The sequence below is a fragment of the Triticum dicoccoides genome, chromosome 4B (assembly GCF_002162155.2).
Source record: "Triticum dicoccoides isolate Atlit2015 ecotype Zavitan chromosome 4B, WEW_v2.0, whole genome shotgun sequence".
NCBI classification, from domain to species: Eukaryota; Viridiplantae; Streptophyta; class Magnoliopsida; order Poales; family Poaceae; genus Triticum; species Triticum dicoccoides.
In genome coordinates this window covers 99,575,427-99,583,214 of record NC_041387.1, presented here as the reverse complement: position 1 = coordinate 99,583,214, position 7,788 = coordinate 99,575,427, and positions in this window count along the sequence as shown.

The window sequence follows — 7,788 nt, the reverse complement described above, 5'->3', positions numbered from 1 at the left end:
GCCTGGTGGTGTCGGATTCATCGTCTGACAGCCCCGAGGCGCCCTCCGCCTCTGAAGACGAGGAGGAGGAAGAAGAGGCCTCCCCCCTCCAATAGGGGGAGGAAAGAAAAGGAAGGCCGCCCCAACTGGGGAGGCTTGAGGGTCCGAGAAGGGAAGGACCCTTCTGCCGGACTACGCCTCCGATGCCGAAGATGGCGGGGAGGAATGGCCATCCAGGGTCAAGCCCCTGGCAAAATCGTAAGTGTCCGGATACCGGAACAACTTATGGCGCTCCTCTATTGTATGGTACCTTCTGACGCCGAATTCAATCATACAGTCCTCCCAAGGCTCAGCTCGGCGATTCGTCGAGCGGCTCCCTGGATTCGTCGGACGTGAATAGCGCTTCACTTCCGACGGCCTCCTCCCCTCTCCCTACGGACGACGCCGAGGTGGAGTCCCAAAAGGGACTAAACCAGGAGGAGGTGGTCCTGGAGGCGCCGCAAGGTGACCTCCCCGACTCCAGGCCCCAAGGGGGTAAAGCCCCGGAGGGATCTAAGTCCGGCCCTGGGTCGGACACTGCTTCGGAACCTTTAGTGGTTCCAGAGTCCGGCAGGCGGCGCCTTCGTAAGAAGGGCAAGCCTACGACACCGGCGACCTCCGTCCACCCGGAGGCGCCGGACAATTTGCTGGAGGTGCTTAACGGCACCTCCATCGACGAGGAACACCGCACTGTTATGAGTGCGGTGATTCAGAAGGTTCAGTCCGCCAAGAGCGGGCTGACAGAAGCCTGTACAAGCCTGTTAATAGGCTTTGAGGTATGTATTCAAAACATATAAAAATGTTACCGCATCGACAGTAGCCCCTGATGCTTAGTTTGGTGTTCGGAAAGAAAAGCCAAGCTGAGGATCTAAAAAGATATACGCAGGAGTCTAACATAAAAATGTCAATATGGGAATGCAGGCTGCGCTGCTGACCTCTGCCGCACTGACTGCGGAGGTCAATGCATTGAAGGAGAGCCTCGAGCGGTCCGAGAATGAGCTCGACCGTGCCAAGAAGCAGCTCGAGGACAAGGAGGGTACGTAATACCGTATGTAAATGTATATAGAAATACCTGGTTGCAAATAATGACAGGGCCAACGTGAATGTTGCAGGGGCCACGACTGAGGTGGCGACCCTGAAGGAAGCGGTGTCCAAGGCCGAAAACAGTGCGGCCTTGGAGCGCACCGAGCGAGAGAAGCAGGAGGCGCGGGTAGTGGAGGTGCGGCAAGAGCTCCAGGCTCTCGTGGAGAAACACGAGAGTTTGGAGCGTGACTCGAAGACTCGAGAGTCCGAGCTTGCCTTGGATCTTGAGAGTGCCAAAACCGCTAAGGCCGAAGCCCAGAAGGCCCTCCAGGAGATCGAGGCGATAAAGAAAATAGCAGCGGGTAAGGCATTCTTTATGCAAAGCAAGTATATAAAAGTGAATTATCTGTTACTTACCCGAATCCGGAGCTCTCCAGGAGCATTCGCCGATCTGCCCCGTAGTGTGTCTGAAGCTGCCGCGTTCTATCGAGCCGAGGAGGGGAGCTCGACGGAAAAGGTGTTCTGGTCTCAATATGCTGAGGCCGGACATCCGGTGCCCCTGAGCGACCAGCTGAAGCAGCTGGTCGAGCTCCACAAGGTGGACGAACATGCCATGAAGGGCCTCATATTTCGGCTGTGGCCTAGAGAAGCCATGCCTGGGAGTTACTTCGGTCTGGTGCAGTGGCTGGTGGACGCTTGTCCATGGATTGAAGTCATCAAGCGCTCCGTCTGTATTGAAAGTGCCCGTCGGGACCTTGCCCGTGCTAAAGTGCACTGGGGCAAGCTGGATGCTGAGAAGCTATTGACGGACGCGCCACCGCCGGGCAAGGAGTATCGCAAGCCCGAGATGTATTATAAGGGCGTCCTGAAGGGTGCCCGCCTTATAGCGGGCGAATGCTCCAAAGATGTAATTTTTGAGTAGATTCGCATCTGTTATCCTGTACGCTGAAAACTTTGTTCATATGCGCTAAGCAATGCTTGTTAATTTAAAATATTACCTTCTGTGCGGCCGTTTATTAAATCTGAGAGATGCAAGTCATCGGCTTCTACCCCAATGCCACGAGTGCTGGGGTGTTCGGGATAAACCTGAGCGCTCTTATTCCCATTCTTGGGTCCATCTAGGGAGGCACTCAGCACAACGAACAAGGCCATCGGACTTATAATGCTTTATCACTCTCACTTAGCCATAGAATTCTATAATTTTAAATTTCGGCGAAGCCCCTAGTATTCGGAAGACCGAGTTCGGGGCGCTATCCACGCCTAGGCCAGATAAATCCGGCTCCTCGCTCTAAGCGGCATAAGTCTTTAGGGACTCAAAAAACCTCGCGAACAGCGACCGGTCTCTCGCACTATCATGACGGTCAGTTTTAGCTTTCTCTACTGAGGTGTTAACCCAGCTCAACTGGGGCACAACGCAGTAGTTCTCCTAGCGCTACCTTAGCCAACATTGCAGAACGTAAGGTACCAAAACATGGGAGCCGGGCAAACCCAACTATTGACCCAAGACATGATTCGGAGCCGATGCATATAGTGCTATAAGTTCGGGGTGCCGCACTCATGAGAGTGTTCGGTCTTCTCACACCATGTTATGGGGTGCTTAAGCCCCTGGTGTATTGGTCGTACCAAAGTGTACGGTTGCATAATGTCATGACTGAACATATTTGTATAAAAATAGATGAATACAATAATAGATAAGAGCTATGTATTGTTTATTAAAAAGAGCTGCTATGAAAGCAGAACGATACAAATAGTGCGATAAGCAAGAGATGGGATTATCTGACATGTCCCCCTCCAGGGGCAAGCTGCGAGACTTTAAGTAAAACAGGTATTTAGCTCGTTATAGAGACCACCTGGACATTTGACGTAGCTTGTTCTCTCCCTGGCTGTTGCATCGTGTGTTTGGCAAGTGTATGGCCGGACCGACCTTCCGGATAGTTGGGTCCTGAAAGTAAAAAAAGAAGCGGCAGAATAGGGAGCCCCTAGTGCGGTTGAGCCGCATTATGGGCGTGCCGTGGTTGTGCCCCTCCCCTTATGCCCATGGTATTTCCAAAGCGTAATTATGTACGTGTGGTACCGCTATCGCCATCTAGCGAGGGCTGGGGTTGGGGCCGCACTGCTATGCTTGCTCGGAACGTGCCAGCCGGTTTTGTTGTAGGTTACTTCAGGCGCGCTTGACGTTGTCCGGACGTTTAACACCTGGATTGGAGAATTGCCTTGAGAGGCCACTTTGTACTTCCGCTGCTAGGGCCGCCGTGTGCTCCTCTGTTCAGAGAGAGCATTCGGTGTTTCCCTTTACCGTGATGACTCCGCGAGGACCTGGCATCTTGAGCTTGAGATATGCGTAGTGCGGCACCGCATTGAATTTTGCGAATGCGGTTCGTCCGAGCAGGGCGTGATAGCCACTGCGGAATGGGACTATGTCGAAGATTAACTCTTCACTTCGGAAATTATCCGGGGATCCGAAGACCACTTCGAGTGTAACCGAGCCTGTAGAGCTGGCTTCTACACCTGGTATGACGCCTTTAAAGGTTGTCTTTGTGGGTTTAATCCTTGAGGGATCTATACCCATTTTTCGCACTGTATCCTGATAAAGCAGGTTCAGGCTGCTGCCGCCGTCCAGGAGGACTCTAGTGAGGTGAAATCCGTCAATGATTGGGTCTAGGACCAATGCGGCGAATCCGCCGTGACGAATGCTAGTGGGGTGGTCGCTTCGATCAAAAGTGATCGGGCAGGAGGACCATGGGTTGAACTTTGGGGTGACTGGCTCCAACGCATAGACGTCCTTGAGAGCATGCTTCCGCTCCCTTTTGGGGATATGGGTTGCGTATATCATGTTCACCGTCCGCACTTGCGGGGGGAAGCCCTTCTATCCTCTGTTGTTCGGCGATCGGGGCTCCTCCTCGTCATCGCTATGCAGCCCCTTGTCTCTGGTTTCGGCACTTAACTTGCCTGCCTGCTTGAACACCCAACAATCCCTGTTGGTGTGGTTGGCTAGTTGTTCGGGGGTGCCGTGTATCTGGCACGAGCGATCGAGTATCCGGTCTAAACTGGATGGGCCCGGAGGGTTTCTTCTGAATGGCTTCTTTTGTTGACCGGGTTTAGAGCCTCTGAATCCGGCATTAACTGCTGTATCCTCAGTATTGTCACCGTTAATGCGGCGCTTGTGCTTGTTGCGACGTGACCTGCCATTGTTGTCCTTGGTATCCGAATTGCCAGGGCTCTTGGTTATGTTATTGCTACGAGCTAGCCAACTGTCTTCTCCCGTGCAAAAGCGGGTCATGAGTGTCATGAGGGCTGCCATAGATTTCAGTTTTTCCTGTCCTAGGTGCCGGGCGAGCCATCCATCTCGGATGTTGTGCCTGAAGGCTGCAAGGGCCTCTGCGTCCGGATAGTCGACTATTTGATTTTTCTTGGTTAGGAACCGTGTCCAGAATTGTCTGGCCGATTCCTCTGGCTGCTGGATTATGTGGCTTAGGTCATCGGCGTCTGGTGGTCGCACATAAGTGCCCTGGAAGTTGTCAAGGAATGCGGATTCCAGGTCCTCCCAGCAACTAATTGACTCTGCTGGCAGGCTGTTAAGCCAATGCCGAGCTGGTCCTTTAAGCTTGAGCGGGAGGTATTTGATGGCGTGAAGGAGATAATCCTCGATCCATACCACGGGATCTGTTGTGCCATCGTATGATTCGATGTTTACGGGTTTAAAACCCTCGGGGATTTGATGATCCATTACTTCGTCTATGAAGCATAGTGGGTGTGCGGTGCCCCTGTACTGGGCTATATCGCGACATAGCTCGGATGAGCTTTGTCTGTTGTATCTGGCCTGGCCATATTTATCATATCCAGCGTGACGGTTATTGTCACGTGATGTGGGGCGCCCACGCGATCCGTAGATCGATCTTGTTTGCCTTGCCTTATCTTCCAATATGTCTCGCAGGTCTGTTGCGTTTCCCCGTGCTCTGGTATTCTTGGAGCGGCACCGGGGTGCGGCTTGGGTTGAGGGCCGAAAGGCCTCTCTGTCGCGGCCACGGGGTGGCCGATCGGGCGCATCGTACGCTGGTGATGTAGGTTTAGTTGCTTCCTCCTCTAGTTGGGGTAGCAGCCTGCACTTTGGGTAACTCTTGGAGGGGCGTTCGAGTTTATACTCTTCGGCCGCCAGGACTTCAGTCCATCTGTCGGCTAGCAAGTCTTGGTCAGCTCTAAGCTATTGTTGTTTTTTCTTGAGGCTGCTCACCGTGGCCATAAGCCTGCGTTTGAAACGCTCTTGTTTGACGGGATCCTTTGGCACGACGAATTCGTCGTCATCAAGGATTGCCTCGTCTTTGGAGGGAGGCATATAATTGTTGTCCTCGACCTCCCTGTCTGCCGCTCTCTCATGAGGGCTGGCTCCTCCGTCCTCCTGTGCTGAATCCTGCTGGAGGGGGTTGTCTTCGGCACTATCCGGGGTGTTGATGTCTCCGGTGCTGGACTCGCCGTTTTTGCTTTGGCGGGATTTAGAGTGGCGCCGCTGGTGTCGGTGCTTGGGTTGCTTCTTGGAGGGCTTGTCCTCCGTTTTTTCATCGCCATCCCCTGCTTTGGGGGTGTCCACCATGTATATGTCATATGACGAGGTGGCTTTCCAGTGCCCTATAGGTGCTGGTTCTTTGTCGTCTCCTTCATCGGCGTCCATACCGTCGATGTCTTCGGAGTCGAAGTCGAGCATGTCGGTTAGATCATCGACAGTGGCTACAAAGTGGGTGGTGGGTGGGTTTCGAATTTCTTCATCGTCCGCATCCCAACCCTGCTGACCCCATAGTCCGGCCAGGGCTCTCTTGACAAAGAGAGAGACTTTAGTGAATTCAGGATATCGCCGAAGGGTGAGTGCTGAAAGACGTCTGCGGTGGTGAACTCCATGATCGGAGCCCAATTGGGTTTGATCGGAAGGGGTGCGGAAGATTCGGAGTCCGGCACCTTGGAGTCACAGGCCTCGCGAAGGATTAGACTGGTAATCGGCTCTATCGCCGTAGAGATTGCGGCTCCTGGGGTGGCGTCCAACCGACCGGCCCCGACTGGCGTAGTTGTCTCCGAGCTAATGGTCGGAGCGGACACCTGAGCGGCGCTCTGGGCACTGTCCGGCGGTAGAGCTAGATCATGCCCATCGTGACAGTGCAGCGCGCTCGGCCGTGGCTCGAATCCGTCGAAGATCAAGTCCCCGCGGATGTCGGCCGTGTAGTTTAAGCTTCCAAACCTGACCTGATGGCCAGGGGTGTTGCTTTCGATCTGCTCCAGATGGCCAAGCAAATTGGCCCACAGTGCGAAGCCGCCGAATACAAAGATCTGTCCGGGGAGAAAAGTCTCACCCTGGACCGCATCGTGGTTGACGATCGAAGAAGCCATCGGGCCTAAGGGTGACGACACAGAGGAACTCTCAATGAAATCACCAATGTCGGTGTCAAAACCGGCGGATCTCGGGTAGGGGGTCCCGAACTGTGCGTCTAGGCGGATGGTAACATGAGACAAGGGATACGATATTTTTACCCAGGTTCGGGCCCTCTCGATGGAGGTAAAACCCTACTCCTGCTTGATTAATATTGATGATATGGGTAGTACAAGAGTTGATCTACCACGAGATCAGAGAGGCTAAACCCTAGAAGCTAGCCTATGGTATGATTGTTGTTCGTCCTACGGACTAAAACTCTCCGGTTTATATAGACACCGGAGAGGGCTAGGGTTACATAGAGTCGGTTACAATGGGAGGAGATCTTCATATCATATCGCAAAGCTTGCCTTCCACGCCAAGGAAAGTCCTCTCCGGACACGGGACGAAGTCTTCAATCTTGTATCTTCATAGTCCGGGAGTCCGGCCAAAGGTCATAGTCCGGCCATCCGGACACCCCCTAATCCAGGACTCCCTCAAGAATCCTCATCACCGTTGCCGCCATAGCAAGTTCGTCGCCAAGTTAGGGGTCAGTTTCAGCTATGTCAGAGGGTAGTGATAGTCAGAACAGGTCTAAAGAGCAGCTCAACCTCAGTGAGGGCACTAGTCCCTCTAGTAGCTATGATGACGGGAGCATAAGCACTCCTAGCAACTTGCCTAAGGAAGCCAGCAGGACAAGGAAGAAGAGAACATCTGAAACTGAGGATGAAAATTTTGTGCTTGAGGAGGAAGTGACCTCCAAGAAGAAGGTACTCAAGAAAGTGTATGATGCTACTGCTGCCACCAAGCCTGGAATGCAGAAGAAAGCTCCTACCAAAAGAGCTCCAATGTCAAAAGTCACAGCCTCAACTCAAGAACCTGCTGCTTCACCAAGTGATGCAAGAGAGAGGAAGAAAGAAAGGAAAAGAGGAAGATGGTGCAAACGTGTAGATCCAATGCCTAAGTATGAATGACATTCTTCAGATGAAGAATAGGAGGAGGAGGAGCCTATTTCACCTCCTGCAAATACACAAAAGCTTATGTGGGATGCCATAAGGACTATGGCTGTTTTAGAGTTTCGCAGAAAAGGAATACCAAACGGAGTCCAAACAGAATGAAACTTTTGCAATGATCTTTCTTGGACCAGAAGCAAACCAGGAGACTTGGAGATGAAGTCAGAGACTCAATGACGTGCCCACGAGGGTGGAGGGCGTGCCCCTACCTCATGGGCCCCTTGTGGATCTCCTGACCTACTTCCTTCGCCTATATATACTCTTATACCCCAAAAACATTAGGGGGATCCACGAAACCACTTTTCCATCTCCGAAACCTTCTGTTCCCGTGAGATCCAATCT